Below are 18,380 nucleotides of genomic sequence, written 5' to 3'. Positions count from 1 at the left end.
CTCTTTATTTTATTAAAACTATTTTTTGTGGCCTGGCTCTAATTTTCCTTGTGAAATCTAAACCATGTTTTTAAATCTACCAGTATCAAAGGAGAAACTAGTCCTTTAGTCCATATTTGTACATGGCAAGTGAATACAACTTCTGAATTCCTCAAACCAGCTTCCGAATCAAACCTGCTTTTCTCTGCATGTAGCCTGTTTAATTTCATACGTCAGTTTCCCATGGAACAATAACACGTGTACAACAAAGTCATGGCCATTGACTGTGTTGGTGACAGTCAACTATCAGTCATTCAAGAAAACTCTAAAGGAGAATGAGCAGGGGAGAAAACTTTTTTCACCCAAGTTTCTACCCTCAGCCTTTCCTTTTGCTATACACACCCTTCTTCTATGAGAACAGTGCATTCATTGGGTTGCAATTCCTGCAAAGGTAGTTCATTGTAGAAGTAACTGTCTTATTCAATAAGAAACACAGAACCAATGCAAAGATGAAAGCCCAAGTGGTCAGAGCTAAGAGCCTTACACTTCCTGCTTCAGCTATCCTCTTCAGTCAAGAGAACTATTTCCTGTGTGTTTGTCTTTATAAAGACTTTCTGTTCTGCCTTCTCATTGGTTGTAAAACCAACCACATGACTGCCCCATCTGTACAGACCTCCAGGTCTTCTATGGTTGGTATTGAGATTAAAGGCATGTTTCTCCATGCTGGCTGTATCCTTGAACACACAGAGATCCACCTAGCTCTGCCTCCCAAGAGCTGGGATTAAAGGCGTGCACCACCACTGCCCAGCTTCTACGATGGCTTGCTATTAGCTCTGACCCCCAGTCAACTTTACTTATTAACATACAAATAAAATCACATTTCAGTACAAATAAAATATCACCATAGTTCATTTTTAAAGTGACTTCTAGCAATGGAAGTAAAACCACAGATTTCTGCAATGAACATGGTACAAAACATGAGTGTGCTAAGCATGCCTTTTTACTTTCTGTTCCTCTGGTATTTTGTCCCAAGTTGTTTCAGAATGGACTTACCCTTCCATGGTGGCTGACTCCAAATGACAACCTTCTAGAAATATGCTTTTCATATGCACACAAACCAATCTAGCCCCTGTAATTCCTTCAGCAGACTCCTTTATCAGCCTTTTATACTCCAGGACAATGTCCCTCTACCCTACTTTGTCTGGGGAAAGGTAGTAACTTCTGTAGCCAGCTTTTACATCCAGAAGTCTGCATTAAGTACTCAAATGAACCTAACTTTACTCCTATGAGCCTGCTTTTCCTTCCTCACTCATTCCTTCCTGCCTACACCGCATTTAAGGCTACTGACCACATCCATGATATCTGATAAACTCTTGTGTCCAGCCCCATTGTGATCTTATATGGTGTGGTATGGTGCAATGCCTTTTCCTTCTAGGAACTGTGAGTTGCACATCTTTGCAATGAAAGCCTTCTCTTAATGAGTTGCTTCATTGTACTTAAATGAATCTAAGTCCTACATTTAAAGGCCGTGTTACTGAAGTAATTATTACTAAACCATGTTTCTTCTATATGGCTGAATGGAGAGGAGTGGTGGATGGGGACCTTCTTCTCACTGCCTCTTACCCACTATTCTTCATATTTCTTAAAGGACGTTAATGCCCTTGCAACAGTATTCTGCTGCCATGATGTCCATCTGCTGAGCCAAAGTAGCTAGAAATGTGGCTCCATAGAAAGAGTTAGAGACCTTAGGATGAGAGTCTGCTGATGCTGTTCCATTCTGAGATTCGAGGCACCAAGAGCTCTCTGAGAGGGCTATGGCCACAAGTACTCTGGTCAAAGAACCTGGAGTCTGGTGTTCAAGAACAGCAGCAAATGTACTTATTTGGAAGCTGATTCCTCTTTGAGATTCCTACAGCATCTGTTGTGTCATTAAAATGAGGCCTATTGAATTTTTTATTATATATATATTATAATTAACTTAATTTCACATATCAGCCACAGGTTCCCCCATGCTCCCTCCTCCGACCGCCCAGCCCCGCTCCCCAATCCCACCTCCACCAAGGCAAGGTCTCCCCTGGGCAGTCAGCCCAGCCTGGTAGACTCAGCCAAGGTAGGTCCAGTCCCCTCTTCCCTACACCAAGGCTGAGCAAAGTGTCCCAGCATAGGCCCCAGGCTCCAAAAAGCCAGCCCATGCACCAAGGACAAGCCCAGCTCCACTGCCTGGGGGCCTCCCAAACAGTTCAAGCTAATTAACTGTCCCACTTATCCAGAGGACCCTAGCTTGCATCATTTATTCTAGCCCTGGCTTATTGGATGCTACCATCCACATTCAATGTGTATTCTCATGACTTGGTTTGCTGAATCACATGCCATTCTCTTTTGGAAAGGCTCTCATACTCATAATCCCACCCAGAACTATGCACCACTAATTATCTAGCCTTTCCTTAATTCCATCAACTTGACATCAAAACTTAACCATTATAGTTATGATGCTGGAAAATCAGTCATTTTGTACATTCTAGGAAGTCTACTCCACTATTCTCCCAAGAGAGCAGGTTCAATTATAACCAGATTGCTATGACGGAGATTCTTCCATACTGTAAGTAATGTTACCATTCAGAAAGCTTAGCATCAATCCCATGTGAAAGATTTGTTACTCAGATGTGGCTTTAGCCATTTTCTACAACATTTGAAGTTTTCTCAGTTTGGTGTCAAGGCTGCTCTGGCATCTTCTCATTTACTGTTTACCATTGGTATGATCGTGTTCCAAGGAAACATCCCATCAGTGAAACACCCTCTACTCTTCTCTATTTTCTTGGAAGACAAACATCCAGTCATGTGAACAGGCTCGCATGTCAACAGATACTTATTGAGCCATCCTTGCATTCCACAATTTCATTCTGTAACAAAATTCATTTCCTGCTACCTAATGAAACATATTCTACTGTCCTTTGGGGGGAATTTTGTATTTACTTGCCAGACAGAGTGTATGTTTTTCCATTTGACATATATTGAAGCCTGACTGTCATCATTAATGTGGAGGTAATGAGCGGAGGTGAAGCTAGACTCAAGGAAGATGAGGGACTTCATGTTGGTCTTCCTCCAGGGCAATCTTCTTGGAAGCTCCAGCATGGATAATTTTCCTCTGTCAAGGGGGTTATGGTGGAGTCTAAGAATCCAAGAATGTCAGATCCATCGACCCAGATGTTGTATCCAGGCATCAAATTGTGCTTTTTCTCCTGTCACTTTCTCCTAAGATCTTCACTGAGGCATTTGGTCTCCTTATTTGCTTACTTGTTAAGAACTCCTCCCCCACCAAATATTTCACATCTTGCAATGAAATCTGACAATTGGCTTTCAGCACAATCTGCCTAGTGGGTAAAGAGCATGAAGATTTTTTAAGTATAGAGATGTCTGTCCTTCACAGCACACCTGAAGTTGAAGATAATGGGATAAGAACTACATATTTACTTTTTGCAAGGTTTTCTAAAACAGTTAATGGACTACTACGATCAGCTGATATTTACCAGAAACTTCACATTGGTCAAGATCAGTAAAGGGTTAATTTCCAACTGCAGTTCATCCTAACCAACACATGATGAGAGTCTTTGTAATTGTAATTTTATTGAAGATTAATGACCACCTGGCTTACAGCCAGCTAAAGCATCCTTGTTGCCATAGAGCCAACAGGTGGTCCATTTCCAGAATCTCCTCTTTAAGGTATGGATTTTGTTTTTTAATATTTCTAGTGCTGATTTTCATGGTCTTGCAATAGCCTTTGAAAGCAAAGGCTGAACCATTAGCAGACATGCAGGTGGTTTATTGGGGAAGTGATTACAAGAGACAAGAGAAGAAATAAGAGGGTCAAAATAGAAAGCAAAGAGAAACCAATTAGAGTATATTACGGATCTGATCACTTCTGAGGGCAACAGATTTAATCCCACCGAGGTCTACAGAGAAGCTGTAGAGAATGACTGCAGAGGGGTAGATAGTAGAGACAGTCATCAAACTTACTCTTGCCCCATTATTTACTTTTGTTCCATAGAACATTAATTCTGTACCACTTGTGTTAGTGCATGTGTGACTATGGTGAATTCCTGCATGACTCCCTGACTAAAATGTGAGTGGAGGACAAGCAGAGAGTACAGCTTAGGTGGATATGAAGGCGCTAATTGCTGTTGTAGTAACTAGAGGAAAATGTCAGCCCGCTGGATGGCAGGTTATATGTGACTCATTAGTAAAGTTGTGTTTTATATGTATATTGATCAGTACATATTCATGGTAAGCAATGAAAATTAAAATATATTCCTTTATGCTTCTTTAAGGGATCCATATTTTCAGCTCCTCATGTCCTGCAGTATTGACAATTTGTATAAATATATTAGTGTGACTTCTGTGTGTCTCTGTGTATATAGGTCAGACTATTATTCTCTAGCTTCCAGACAAAGGGAACCCAAACCCTGCATTTGAAGCTAGCATATATAATTCTAGTCTGTTTACTTGACAAATAAAGTAATACTGGTAAGTGATTACACATAATCTCAGATTAAATTTGTATCAGTTCAAGAACATATCTGTTGCCATTGGGCATCCCACATGGTCTTTGCCCCAGTATCCTATGCCACCTTTTTCAAGCAGCGTAGGCTTTTTATGGCCACACATAGCAAAGTATTGACATTGCTTAACTGTAATTTGCAAATAATAAAATGAGGATTGGTGTGTTTCCCCATAATGTGATTCTTATTGAGTTCACTGAGACAATTTCTCTGGGGTCCCAGCAAGGGGAATTTGGGGAATAGGCAAATATCTATGAACAGCTGTTCTTAGCAGAAAAAAAATTCAGAGAAACTAAACTCATTCCATCTTAAAATTAAATCTTTTTTCTTCCAGGCTGTATAAACTAAGTATTCATGATGAGATGAGCAATTCCATGGGGTTTCTCCCACCAATCCAGGCATGTTAGTAATACATTAGGATCCAATCACTTGAACTTATTTGCCCATGAGCAAGAATGTATCTGAAATATGTATGATGTGCTTTGCCTCTTTGATAGTTGCTCTTTGTAAATGTCCTACTTGCAGCCCTCCTTCCAAACCCACCTCCCACGCTGTTTGAATGCTCGGCACTCTGCTACTCTGATTGTACTTCCTTGAAACACGGACTATGTTCATGCAGCCTATGACAAGATTTTGTTAAATATTTAGGATGGAGTAAAGAAAATACTGCATCTTCTTTCACAATTACTGACACACAATTTCAACAAGAGTGAAATGAGGGATAGGTGTAGATTTTGCAGTTCATAACGAACCATCCCGGAGTTTATGCTAATGGTGTGAATGGAGGTGAGCCCTTAGACTGCTTTGAAAGAGAAGGTGGCCATGTCAGAAAGATAAGCACTTTCTCAGAGGTTTACATTGTTCAGTGACATGTCTCACCTCTAAAGAGAGGAAGGAGCTGAAGTGTAAGTCCAAACTAGTGCTTAACAATTTGATCAGATGTAACTCTGTAATAAAACTCCAGACAATAAGACGTGGAAACCTCCCTGATTAATGAACATCTTGATGTGCTTGTAGGACCCAGCACCACACAAAACCAGCAGGGCTCATTCATGGGGTCCTTCTATGGCTTGGCTTATATGTGTGTTACATTAGACTATTCCTCATTCATATCTTTTATTATAAAACTGAAGTTTTACGTATAGCCATGTGAATGAGTTTGACAAGTAATTCAAGCACATCATCTAACTCTGAAAGAGGAGTTGTAGGGACGCCTGAATTTATAACCAAGATGGGCATAAATGTGAGTGGTTTAGGGATTCCACGTGAAATGGAGACAACACCCTTTAATTTGTGAGCTAGGCGTTAACTGTAATTAACGCTGTACAGCAGGACATTTAACTGATGCCATAGAGCTGGTATTAGTTTGTCCATCATGGAGTCTACAAATTATCTAATCAGACAAAATTGTGTTCTCAAATTTGTAATATTTAAGAAGTCTTGTGTGCTCAAAAATTCTCAGTGGAGTCAAAGCTAAATTTTCCAAAGTGATCTTAAGATTTCCAGTTAGAGCTCTTGACTTTTAGGAAAATCAGGAAAGGTTTTGATTATTACCACTCTGGACTATTGCTGTCCACAGGCTCTGGCTGAGGCTCTCCTGTTCTGTACATGGTTGCCAGTCACTTCCCTGGTATGAGTCATTAGCTGCACAATCACCATGGTGTCTTTCTCTCTTTACACTGTGTTTATCAATTGCCAGGAATGGAGTGCGTGGGTTAGCTTTCTATTGTAACAGAAGTTAGGAACTAAAAGGGAAGAGAGTTGTCTTTTGATGTACTTCCAGGGTTTCATTCTGTAGTTGCCTTGGGCCTGTGTGATGGCAGTCCATGCAGGGAGCACATCGTCAAACAAAGACACTCATGGAGGATGGAAGCAGAGTGATCAGTGCTGTGGATATCGCTCTATATAAATAAAACACTGATGGCCAGTGACCAGACAGGAAGTATAGGCGGGACAAGGAGAGAGGAGAATTGGGGAAACAGGAAGAAGGGGGGAGAGACACTGCAGCCACTGCCAGGATAAGCAGCATGTAAAGACACCGGTAATCCACAAGCAATGTGGCAAGGTATAGATTTATAGAAATGGGTTAATTTAAGATATAAGAACAGTTAGCAAGAAGCCTGCCATGTCCATACAGTTTATAAGTAATATAAGCATCTGAGTGATTATTTTATACATGGATTGTGGGACTGCAGGGCTTGGTGGAACCTGGAGAGAAGTCCTCCAGCAACAGATCAGGGTGCAGAGCAAGTCCCTAATATTCCTTCTAAGTACTTAACTTCCTTCTGCTAGATACCAGTTCCTAAAGCAGTAATAGCAGCTGGATGCTGAAGGAAGTAGGTATCTACATGTAGAAGAAAAAACTTAGATTCTTCTCTCTCACTTGGCATAAAAATCAGCTCCAGTGAGCTCGAAGTCCTCAGTGTAAAGCCAGAAACAGTGAAATCGCTAGAAGAAAAGGTAGATAATTCACTATAAGGTTTAGGCATAGGTGAGTACTTTCTAAATAGGACTCGAGTTACATGGAAAAAAATTAAATTGTTTGATTGTTTTGAGCCCTTTGTGGAACTGTTAAACACTAATTATAGTGAAAGATAAATACTTTCATAAATTAGGCAAAGACAAAACTCAAGCATATACACATACACAGCTTACAAAGTAGACAGTCCTATGCAGGCTTCTGGTTGAGAGAGGGAAGAGTCAAGCACAGCCTGTATGTGTACATAGGGAATAAAGGGCTTTCTGTGAGTAGACAGCTGTGTAACTGTGGGCTGACTCCTCTGGACAGTTCATTTTCTCCTTTCAAAACTGAAGCTCTGCTAACTTCAGGCTAGCCTGATCCTGCCCCAGCATCTGCAACTGCAGCGTGGGAGTGCTTGGAGTAAGGGACTCATTAATTCATTTCTGAGGTTTGTACATGAAGTCATTGTGGTTCAAACCGAAGTAAAGGTGGGAGCCTCTTGGACCTAATTTAGAGGATGAAATGTTTCACTTTTGAGCCAATACTATTTAAATGAGATTTTTAGATTTTCAACTGATGCTATAATGGTAAGAGACTTTTGTGGATTGGGGGGGGGGTATACCAAAGAAACAGAACCCATGGGAACCATCTACTCTCATTAGTTGACTAGATTTTGATGAAATATTTTGGACATCCTGAAATGTATAAGAATATCTTATAATGTAATGATATAGATTTATATTTCAAGCATTAGAAGACAGTTCTTGTCTTCTGTATTTTTCAGTTTCTCCTCTGAAATTTTCATTCAAGACTAAGTAAGCAGCCTTGGTATTAAGGGAAAATATCTCACTCTGTAGTAAAGGATGGGTTCATTTTACATTAAACAAAATTGAATAGATCTCTGAAGTATTCGAAGGCCACCTGGCCAAACATCCTAATTGTCGTGCTTGAAACCCCATCCAATGACTGAGGGAACTGGATGCAGAGATCCATGATCAGGCCCCAGGTGGAGCTCCAGGAGTCCAGTTGGTGAGAAAGAGGAGGGTTTGTATGAGCGAGAATTGTTGAGACCAAGGTTGGAAAAAGCACAGGGACAAATATACAAATGAAAGGAAATATGAACTATGAACCAATAGCTGAGGAGCCCCCAACTGGATCAGGCCCTCCGGATAAATAAGACAGTTGATTAGCTTGATCTGCTTGGGAGGCATCCAGACAGTGGGACCTGGTCCTGTCCTCAGTGCATGAACTGGCAATTTGGAACCTGGGGCTTAAACAGGGACACTTGGCTCAGCCTGGGAGGAGGGGACCGGACCTGCCTGGACTGAATCTACCAGGTTGAACTCAATCCTTGGGGGAGTCTTTGCCCTGGAGGAGATGGGAATGGGGGGTGGTCTGGGGGAAAGGCGGAGGGGTGGGTGGGAGGCGGGAGAACAAGGGAATCTGTGACTGATATGTAAAATTAAATTTAATAAATAAATTGAAAAAATGAAAAAAAATTACAAAAGGATTCTTTATGATGGAATAAAGGCTAGGCAGGTAAATTAGCAACTCATTTGCAAGGTTGGAGTTTCTTAAGCATAGGCTTTAGGGGTGAACCAAACTCACTATGTATACAGCACTTATTTTGGTCTACCTCCATATGACCAAATGGGGCTTGGAATTTAATGGGACATAAAGGATGATATCTAAATTTAGGGGTGTAAATACCAGACAAGTCTTGCCAGGTCCCAACTGCCTCACTCTCCCTTCTTGTTTTCATTCTAATGGTGCACATATCTCCAATAATAGGCTTTTAGATTTCACTCTGAGCAAAGTGAGGGACAGGGGTAGAGTGGGGAGCAAAGAGGTGCCAGGAGCCAACATGCTGTAAAGTGCTTTGGCTTCTCATTGTGAAAAGATGGAGAAGAAGGCAGTAGAAGAAGACAAGCCAGGCTGGAGCTGATTCAGAACACAGATAAAGGAGAATGGTGACAGGGTCAGAAAGTCACAAAGGCAGGGTCTAAAGCCTTCCTGTTCTTAAGAACAGGAAATAAACTCCTGTTTGTATATGGATCCCCTAAAGGACAGCCCAGGAAGTGGCAAATTGACCTTCTCTTACCATCTGACATCCAGGAGGTGACCACCAGGAGGTGGCTGAGAACTGTCACTGAGTTCCACTTTCACCTGGAACCTAAACCCTGGAACAAAGGGGAAGTGACACGGAGAATCATCACAGGGACCTGAGGGGGCAAACGTGGGTGTGAAGAACCTAGACCAGTATTGCTATTTCTTTAGAGAAGGCCTGACCTGACTGCACCAGTGCATCTGCTGGGCCTAGAAAGCTGCTAAGTAACTGCATTGCACGTTTGTGAGTCTCCATGCCTGTGCTGAGTGAAAGAAATCACAAAAGAATGTAAGCTCATATCCCAACTCCTCTGCCTTGTTTTCCGGGATGAATATCACTGGCAGCTGCTTGATTGTGCTGTTTCTATTGCTGTCCTTCTCCTTGTTCTCACCTATACACCCCTTTTTCCTTTCTGGAGAAGGAGCTTGAAACTAAGGCTCCCTGCAGGCCTGAGTTTGCTTACCAGGTTTTTGTTTGTTTGTTCTGTTTTTAAGGTAAGACCCTGTATAAAGAAGAATTGAAATCAAATGTCACTATAGAATCTAGCTGGTGAGAGCGACAGCAGGAAGGTTGATGTTGTGATTGCTCCTGTGATAACTATTTAAAATACAGTTATATTTTGAATATATTTATTTTGAACTTATTTAGAATATATTATGACTTTTTTCAATAAACATATCTTTTTCGATTATTGTTATGGGCAAACTGAGAGAAGTAAAAAGGCAATCTTTATTTTTGTTAGTCTGTCTTTTAGTTTTAAGTGTGAGAACCCAAGGTTTCTTTATGCTTAACAAGAGCATTCTTTTCCTTTTCGCATCTGGCATAAGAAGGAACAGTGATCTTCAGAGGATCCCCATATTGGTCATTTTTCCATTGCTGTGATAAAATGCCACAACTGAAAGCATTAGAGAATAAAAAGGTTATTTTCGCTTACAGTTCCAGAGGAGTCCGCATAGTGAGGAAGACTTGGCAGCAGAGGCCAGAGCAGGAAGCTGACTGATCACATTTCAACTGCACACAGGAAGAGAGAGATCAGGAAGTGTAAGTGGGCTCCACACCTCCCACAGCTCCCTTCCCAGTGGCATGCTTCCTCCAGAGAGCCTGTGTCTTCTAAAGGTTTGATTACTTACCCAAACAGCACCACCGACTGGGGACCAGTTGTTCACACACATAAGCCTATATGGGACATTTCTCAATCAAACCAACACAACGGCTGAATCTTTTTGCTCCCGAAGCTGTGATCTTCTTCATAGTGCATGTTTTCAGTGGTCTCAGAGCACAGCGATCTCACCTTATTCATACTTTCTTACGATGAGTAACCCCCAAATTCTCCAATAAAGCAGATTCTCAAACTTAGAAAAGTTGAACTTGTGACCTGCTGTTCCCGTTCCTTCTTTGAAAGAGATTTCAATCAAGAGTAAACACAGACAATCTGAACTTCTGCTACCTCATTCCAGTGCTTTCAAATCTGTTTTAATGAAATCTTTCAAAATGATGTCTTGTAAAACTCGGCTTGATTACTAATGTCTTATGAATCATACCACTGAAAAATCAATTCATGTTTGCACTCATGAATATTTCATTGTTAATAGTCTCTATTCCACTGTGTTAAATTTGGGTGTCCAAAATTACTTCTCCAGTAAATAGTCTATAATTACTGTGTCACAAAGCTTGATCCTTGTATCATAGGCTTATGTTGAGTTGGAAAACCCCACAGGCTGTGTACATCTCAAAGATATTTATTTTCTATTCCTTCTTTCTTACTTTACTTTTTTAAAAGATAGGGTTCATAATATAGCTCAGGATGTCTTAGAACTCACTGCATAACCCAAAGTGGCTTCAAATTTGAGAGAATACCCCTGTGTCCATTCCTTAGTGCTGTCTTTGTAACTATGGGTTACCTTGCCAGATTAGTCAAATATGTTTGTGAGGTTCAAAAAAGGGCTTTAAAATCAACTTCAAACTAATCTAAAGTAGCATTCAACAGTATTTAATGTGCATACATGTATTATACAGTACAAGTTAAAAATTAAATCTTCATTCATGAGACAAATTTTGTGTGAATATCTATAAAACAATATGAGAGAATTAAACAATACTCTCTATTTTTATGCTTAGTAAATTCCATTAGTTAATGGAGTTTATCCTGGTATTTTCTGGAGCAATGAAGAATTTATCAAAAATAAACAAAATAAAGAAAAATAGATTGTGAAATATATGGCATTTAAAAGCTGAACATACCTCATCAGAAGGTAAAAATGAAATTAGTATTTGGAGTGGGTGAAGGCCAGAGGATAAAATGCTAACTCTACTTGCATATGAGTGTCTATGCATTTCTTTCTAACTGCAACATATCCTACCCATGCATTTATGAGTCCACTGGGAAACAAAGAAATACAATTCTAGTTAGCTTATTTACTTTTTGACAGTCTTAAGAACTTTATTTGAAGTTTCCATCATGCAACACCCATTATTTGATTAGGAATGCATTAGCAGAGCAAACATTTCTGTAAAAATAAATATAAATCTGATTATATTGGTGGGCTTAAGAAAGCACTTAAATTCTTAGACTAAAACCTAATGTTTGGTTTTCTTTCTGTTTCCTTTTCTAGTATCAGTCCCCTAAGAACACTTGACTTGTATCTAGGATTTATATTGAAGAAGGAATTCCAATTCAATTCAGAAGCCTCATAAATACCTCAGTGGAGCAAGATATTTAATATTCTCTGTGAAATTTCATTTTTCCTTTATATAGAAAGATAAATTTGTTTTCACAATACCTGAGGGCCCCACTTTCAGCATTTTTTTTTGCAACAGTGATGGATGCCTACTGACCCAGTTGCATCAGATCATTTATATTTTTATCCATTGAAAATGCTTATTTTTGTCCACAGTGTTTTGGGCAGTATATTAATCGCTAGTGACATAAAGAGTAAAAGGAAGATCTTGCCCTCAAGAATGTGAAAGTCTAACAGAAGAATACTGAATATCGATGCACAAGAAAGAAACAGTAGTTCTTAAGATATGATGTGATATTTACGAGCAAAATTCTATAGGAGCACACTGGAGACAATAGCTACAAAGGGCAGAGTATGAAGGCAGAAACTGTTATTTAATCCATTTTCAGTGATGAGCTGAACACACCAGAGTGACAGCTAGGAAGCTCGTGGAACTTTAGACTTTACAGGAAGTTGAACAGTTCATTCCTGAGGATTAAGAAGAGAACTGAAGTCTTGGGACGTGACTTTAAGCATAGTCAAGGTCCTTGGTTTGATCCCAAATGACAAAAGGTTGGAGGATAAGAATTTAGAGAAATAAAGACATGGAATAAAGTCTATACCACTAGATTTGTGATAAATCATGGAGATCAACTCAAGAAGTGTGAAATTAAGGATGGGAAGCTGTTTTCACACAGGAAAGAAAAAAAAATGAAGACTTGACCCAAGTGATAGTATGGATTAGTGAAAGGAACATGAAAGTTGTAAGAACAAAATGTTGCCTTGAATCAAATGTTCTTGCTGGGTAATTCAGGAGTGGGGTGACCCAGGTCAGGATTAAAAACTCTGCTCATTGGCTTTAACTGGAGGAATTTTCATGAACATAGAGCTTAAATAAATGAATAATTGGGTTATAAAGTAGGAAAATAAAAAAAGTATAGGAGCACTTTTATTTACAATCAAGACTAGAAAATAATAATGTAGTCGTATGGATAAAGTAGTATAAAATCAGAAGAAATATCAGGGAGAAATTTGGGGGCATTATGACAGCTAAAAGTTATCTTTTCTTGATATGTAATAAAATACATTAAAATACAATTGCTGTTATAAGGACCTGCTAGAGGTATGCCTTAGTGTGAAGAATTGTTGCATAAGGCCCTAGGTTCAATCCCCAGTGCTTTATAACTAACTAACTAACTAACTAACTAACTAGATAAATAAATAAATAAACCAACCAACAAACAAATAAATAAGACTGTACTATGAAAAGTAAAGAAAGAAACTCTTGTGTGTATATTAAATTCAGAAAGTAGCAAACATATTAATTAAAAATGCAAGAAAAGGGTGTCTGAGAGATGACTCATCAGATAAAAGTACTGCCCCATAAAATTTATGACCTGAGTTCAAGCTCTTAAATCCATGATGAAGGAAAGAACTGATGCCTAAAAATTGTCCTTTGACCTCTACATTCCTACAATGACATGCATACCCTGAGACTAACACACACACACACATAATAATAATAATAATAATAATAATAATAATAATAATAATAAATTTTTGAAAGAAATGAAAGCAAGGACAGGCTTTGAAAAGGCAACATCCCTACTTTCCCCATTACTAGTGGAGATAAGCAGGGAAATGCAAAACTTCTAGGGAACTATCAATCAAATTACCTGACAAAATGCCCCAAGCAAGCAGGGGAAAAGAAGAAATTCAATTAAAAAAAACACCTTTAAGTTACCTTCAGTGTCTTTACTTAAATCTTAAATACAAAATAGTACCGACAAGGAAATCATCACCATGGGATTCACCTTCCAACTAAGACTGATTTGGAATTATACCAGAGAGCTGAATGTTCCCATTCATCAACACCCCCAAGACATTTACCTTGAAAATGGAGGGAAAATACGAACATGAGAGGTGTGGAGATCCTGAAAGCATTTGTTCTACAAAGAAAAGTTACAGACAGGTAAAAAGGCAGACATGAAATGGAGACATTATCTTATTGACTTTTTTGTGATGTGAGTTTAACTGGGGTTGCTTACAAGAACAAGGATGAAAAGTTGTTTACAGAAGCATGGGCATCTCACCAGTGGCTACACCATTGAGGAAAATCTCTCTCTTCTTCTTAACCATTAACTACCTATAGATACTCAGGGTATAGTAAAGCCTCGTGATCCCTTGCTTCTCTATAATATAGCAGAAAAATAGAATATTGATGAGTCCAGTCATGTGTATATTTTGTGCTGATAATCACAGCTCCTAAGAGATCAAGAGTACAAAGGTGCTATGGGATGATCCTTTTGTACACTGTGAATATATATTACTTTGTGGAATGATCCTTCTGTACACTGTGAATATGTATTACTTTCATTGGTTAATAATAAAGCTGTTTGGCCTATGGCAAGGCAGGATAAAGTGGAATAATCAAACTGTGGACTGGGATGAAGAAGGTGGAGTTGAGAGAGACACATGAACAGGATACCGAAGAAGCAAGATGCCAGAGGATGGTTAAAGCCACAGCCATGTGGTAATACATAGATGAATATAAATGAGTTAAATTAAATGTAAGAGCTAGTTAATAATAGGTCTGAGCTATGGGCCAAGCATTTATAGTTAATATAAACCTCCATATGGTAATTTGGGAAGTGGCTGCCAGGTATTTGGGAACAGGCAGTCAGAACAGAAAATTCCTCTTCCATTTATATATGGCACCCAATGTGGGGCACATACATCTGCATTAAGCCCGAGAAAGCTTTAAAAAAGGGTTTCTAGATATACAAAAACAGAGCCAACAGCAGCTTTATAGTTCATGTCTCTCATGCTTGCCATAGAACAGAGATGCATCCCCTGGCTGAGGTGTGCTGGCTTGAGCTGCAGCATGGCAGAGTCCCACATTCTCATAGGGGATGCAGTAAAAGTGCATGCTGCATGGCAAGTTTAGGTGTTTTGCTCACACCGACAAAAAGGATTAAAAATAAACCATAAGGACAGGCTCAGACAAAAAGGCCTCTAAATGGGTCATAGTATATTTAGAAAATATTCATAGGCTTGGGAGAGAAAAGAGAAAGAGTAGAAAGTCATAGATTAAAAATTGATTTAAAAATAATAGTAAAGTCCTTAAAAAGAGAATAAAATAATAATAAAAATAGAATGAGCCACATAAAGACAGAAAATACACAGAGTCTGGATTCTATATTTAACTGTGTTGTCTTTAGATTTTTTTTTTGGACTGTTAATGGGCAAATTATAACTGCTGAGAGACATTTGATTGCAAAAGCTCTTAATTAAATAAACATTTTAAAATTATCTTGACTTCAAAATTCAAGTCAAAAGATATGTTACTTTGGGAGAGAGGTTATGCTTTTGTTTCCACAGGAAATGAGAGGCTATGGATTTATTTGGGGTTAAGGAAAATCAGGTTTGATTGAGGAAGACCCCCTGAAATCCTGACTGCAAACATGAGAAAATAAAACTAAAGTAATTGCAAAATATGTAACATATATTTTTCTTACTCAAACATGTTGTAGACTATTATTTAAGGTATGTTACTTTTGTTTACGTTGTGTTTGTTTATCTCTGTGAAGCTGTGTTACTTTGCCTGTCTAAAACACCTGATAGTCTAATAAAGAGCTGATGGCCGGTAGTGAGGCAGGAGAGAGAAATAGGCAGGGCTGGCAGCCAGAGAGGATAGATAGAAGAAGAAATCTGGCAGGAGGGGAAGAAAAGAGATGGAGGAGTGGAGGAGGAAAGTAGCCAGAGAAGGAGGAGGACTCCAGGGTCCAGCCACCCAGGTACACAGCAAGCCATGGAGTAAGAGTAAGATTTACAGAAGAGAATGGGAAAAGTCCAGAGGCAAAAGGTCAATGGGATAATTTAAGTTAAGTAAAGCTGGCTAGAAACTAAGCGGAGCTAAGGCCAGGCATTTGTAATTAAGACTAAGCCTCCATGTGTCATTTATTTGGGAGCGGTGTGGTGGGCCCCCCAAAATGAATAAAATACCAACAACACCATTTGGCACCCAATGTGGGACTTATATTTCCATGTAGTGCCTGAGAAAGCTGAAAAAAAAAATGAAAGAAAAGGACACAGTTCCTTTAAGAGGTACAACTGCTCAGCTGCAGGCCCAGTGGCTAAATAAAAATGGTAAGCTATGTAAAAAATGTCTGCGGCAGCTCAGGTACCAGTTTCCATAGCTAGGAAAGTTTAATGTAGTTTTTAGTCACCTAGCTCAAACTGGGAAGGAGTTTTAGCTTTGGCTTTCATGACCTGAGAAGTGGGCCAAGCCAGCCGAGAGCAACTCTCAGATGTAGTAGGTAGCTATTCTTGCCAGGGCCTGAAGTACCACCCCTAGTGAGGTAGCAGGTAACTGTTACACCTGCCTATGACCTTGAAGTACATGGCCCTTGGGCATGATCACTCAGGGCCCTTAAGATCTGGGATGCAAGTACACAGCTTTCTCTTTGTTACCTCATGGTTTTGGATGCTGGGATGGACAGATCTTGTCAGAGAGCAGTGCTGGACCATGCCTCATCCTTCCAGGATCCTGTGACAAATTCCTTTATTCTGTCTTGTGAGTTAACCCCCAAATAAATTCCTTTGCTCATTAAACAGACTCCATGGATTGCTAGCAATATTTATTCCTTTATCTGGCTCCCAATGCCCCCACATGGGTACATGGGTTAGCCATGTGCAGCCTTTTACCCACCCAGATAGCTTCCATGGATCGCTACCCACAGACTCTGTGATCAGCCAGTGCAATCTGCTACCCCAGCATGATCTGCTAGTTCCAGGGGCAGGCAGCACAGAGTCCTGCATTCTAACCTCACACATGCAGCTCCATTCTCCGACTCAGGTCACAAGTTTGGGTCCCAGATGTGCTGTGGCCATCCATTTCCTTTATTCAGAGACCTAGTATGTGCGAGTGTGAGAGTGAGGGAGCAGCTGAGTCTGGCCTGCACCTCTGTGCAAGGCTTAGTGTGCCCTCCCATCCCCACCCCCAACCCCACCTCCATGGAATACCCAGAATAATTAAATACCTAGATGTTTTTAAGAATAACATTATGAGATACTATAAAAAACAGCAACCAACCATTCAGGCTGTACATAAACAAAGCACAACTGCCATTGAACTCTCAGAAGTACCAACAGCCCTACACTAAAAATGGCTAACTGATAAGCCTGTCTGGGTTGGACAATGGGCAAAAGAAAAAGTACAAGCTTTAGAACAGCCGGTTCAGAGCAGTTAAATGCTCAACACATTGGAGAATCTACCAGCCCATGGAATTCTCCTGCATTTGTTACTAAAAAGAAGTCTGGAAACTGGAGTATACTGACAGATCTGAGAGCCATTAATAAAGTAATTCAGCCTATGGGGTCTCTACAGAATGGGATACCCTTGTCCTCTCTGTTACCCAAAGAATGGCCTGTGATAGTTATTGACTTAAAAGACTGTTTCTTTACCATACTTTTACAAGAAAAGGATAGAGAAAAATTTGCCTTCCCAGTACCTAATTATAGTAATTCTCAGCCAGTCAAGAGATATCACAGGGAATGTTAAATAGCCCTACCCTGTGACAATATTTTGTACAAAAACCATTGGAAATAATTTGTATAGAATTTCCACAATCTATAATTTATCATTGTATTGATGATAACTTATTAGCTGATCCAAAGTTAGGTATCTTGGAAAGCATGTTTGGAGAAGTAAAGAAAGTTTTGCCTCGCTGGAGACCACAAACTGCTTTTGAAAAAATACAAAAAGGAAATTCTATTAATTACTTAGAATATAAGATAGATATCCAAAAAAATTAGACCCCAAAAGGCACAACTTAGGAAAGATGGATTGCAGACTCTTAATGATTTACAAATATTGTTAGAAAGCATTTACAACTTATAGGCTATCATTGGAATACCTAAAGATGGACTAGTAAATTTGGCTAATATCCTAAAAGGGGACAAGGACTTAAATAGTCCAAGGGAAATATCAGCTGAAGCTGAGAAGAAATTGGCTCTAGTAGAAAAGAAAATATGAGAAGCACATGTGGATCATGTGAATCCAGAACTTAACTGCATTTTAGTAATATTCCCTTCTAGACAATTTTCCTCACGGATTTTGATGCAGAGGGAAGATATTATATTGGAATGGATATTTCTACTCTGTAAACCAAGTAAGAAATTAAAAACTTATATGGAAAAGATTTCTGATTTGATTCTAAAAGGAAAATTGAGACATTGCTGATTAACAGAAATGGACCCAGCAGAAATTGTAGTACCCTTAACTAATGAGGAGATTTTTTCTTTATAGAAAGATAATGAATACTAGCAAAGAGCCTGCAGTAATTTTTTGGGGGGGAAAGAGATTAAAAATTGTTATCCCAAAAGCAAGAAAATAGAATTCATAAAAAGAACTGAATGTATCCTTTCACACATTGTGTGGCAAAAGCCAATTTCTGGTGCCACCACATTCTATACTGATGCAAATAAATCAGAAAAGGCAGGATATAAATCAGGATACTTAAGTAAAATGGTACAAAGTCCATACAACTCTGTACAAA

The sequence above is a fragment of the Peromyscus leucopus genome, chromosome 5 (genome assembly GCF_004664715.2).
Source record: "Peromyscus leucopus breed LL Stock chromosome 5, UCI_PerLeu_2.1, whole genome shotgun sequence".
NCBI classification, from domain to species: Eukaryota; Metazoa; Chordata; class Mammalia; order Rodentia; family Cricetidae; genus Peromyscus; species Peromyscus leucopus.
Note: the sequence above shows the minus strand (reverse complement) of the source record.